We start from the raw sequence: 2,071 nt of genomic DNA on the forward strand, positions 1-2,071 counted from the left end.
CTGGAGTGCCGCATTCCCCCCCCGCCTTCCCCCCCCCCCCCCCTGGCCGTCCCGGACCCCCCCCCCGCCGCTCCCGGACCCCCGACGACCGCCACGATCCCCGCCCGCCCGCGGCCACCGCGCTGCGCGGCGCCTTATAAAGGCCCTGCGGCCCGCGGCGCGCCTCCCATTGGCTGTCGGGGAGGGCAAGGAGGGCACGTGACACGGAGGCTCGGCTGAGGGAGCGCGGGGGGGGGCAAGCGGGGGAGAAGAGGTGGGGGGCGCTGCGTGCGCGCGCAATGCGCAGGGGCGGGAAGGCGCCAACGCGGTGGCGGCGCGATCGCCCCCCCTCCTCCCCTCCCCGGCGGTGTGTTTGAGGGGAGAGTCCGCCGCCCCTCAGCCCCCGCCGCTGCCTCTCCGTCAGGGAACCGCCGGCGGGAGGTCGAGCCCCGCCGCACTCCTGAGGGCGGGCGGGCGACAGCGGGCTGCCCTGCGGCACCCGGCGCCGGGCCGCCGGCCTTGCCCTCGCCTCCTCCTCCTCCTCCTCACCCCGGGGACGGAGGCAGAGGTGAGGGCTGCCGTGCCTGCGGCTGGCAGCTGCTCCCGGAGCGCTACGCGGATGTTACAGGTGATTGCGGGTGATTTGCAGATAAAAACTGGACAAGCGCTGTCCCCGGCCTCCCGCTGGCGCCGAAGTCGAGGAGCTGAAGGGAAAGCCGTGGTGGCTCGTCCCGTTGTCCTGCAGGTGCGGCCGTGCTGCATAGTCACCCCTGCAGCAACCTGCCCCCCACGCTCCTTTCATCAGGAGTCAGAGTCATTTAGCTTCTGCCTGTTAAGGAGACTGAAAATGGGAAAATGTCTAAAAACTTCTGTAGCACGTACGGACTTTTACTCTGAATTAATTTTGAAAGAGTGGGAAACGTTTGGGGTTTTTTTTCCTTGAAGTGTTCACGAAGTGCCTTTAATAGTCACAAAGCACGCTGACTGCAAGAGACCACTGAAGCCTGTACTGCAACGTTTGGGGTCTGTGTTTTTCATTTGCTCCCTGGTGGTTAGTCTTCACCACAATCACTCCAGGCAAAACTGGCTGCCGTGGAGTGCAAACAACCAGGGACAGCTCTGACCTGCGCTTCTGAGAGCACCGCATTTGCTGCTGCCGCTGCCAGCAAGGAATGGTTTGAGGGCAATGGCTATCAAGAAGGAACAGTCCTTCCCCAGAAGAGCAGCACCTGTCATTCCTACCAGTGCAGCAGGAGCAGCGGCCTCCCCTCCTTCCTTTCTCTGCCCTCTGTCAGATACAACCCTGTCCCCGTTCCACATCTCTAGGGCAACATTCAATTTTGCATACACTTTTGAGATACTTTAATCCAGTATCTTCATGTAAATTTTTGAATACGGAAAGTATATAAATTCAACAACATTTTGATTTCCTTGATCATCTCTTTCTCTGTTTATAGATGCACGTGCTCTCATGCCTTTCTATTTTCAGAGTGGCTGGGATGCCCACTTTGCTGTGTGTTGTTGCCAGCAGATGTTCGGCTAGCCTGTCGAATGTTGCAATTAGCATTCCTTTAGCAGCTGTAACAAAACATAGATTTTGACTGTACTTGCATCTTTATCCAGCTGGTAGGATGTTTACAGCTGTGTACTGAAACCAGTAGAGGAAACAAACAAAAATCTGCACTTAGTGCCCAGAAGACTCAAGAGGTCTACTTGGGATATAAGAGAGTGGAGAGAACTGTCCTGTGACCCTCTATGTGAAAACCAGCTAGAAAGATAAAATTATGCCATCTTTAAAAATGCAAGTCTTCCACAGTAGTAGTTGAAGCACAGAGTATTAAAATGTTCATTTTTTAGTGTCGTGGGTGACTTTTGTGACATTTATTTGTTTATCTAGAACAGTGCACCATCATCTTCTCTTTGAGGCCTATTTTAGAATAATAAAAAAACCCCATCTGACAGACACCATTGTACATTAAAGACTTCATTAAACGGCATGGAAGATGAATAATTTACTTTCCTTTTTAACGGTAGCACATGGTTAGATTGGCGGAGTGTGCTCTAACAACAACCATTTACATAATTTTCTACT

The sequence above is a fragment of the Haliaeetus leucocephalus genome, unplaced genomic scaffold (genome assembly GCF_000737465.1).
Source record: "Haliaeetus leucocephalus isolate CR32 unplaced genomic scaffold, Haliaeetus_leucocephalus-4.0 Scaffold555, whole genome shotgun sequence".
NCBI lineage: Eukaryota > Metazoa > Chordata > Aves > Accipitriformes > Accipitridae > Haliaeetus > Haliaeetus leucocephalus.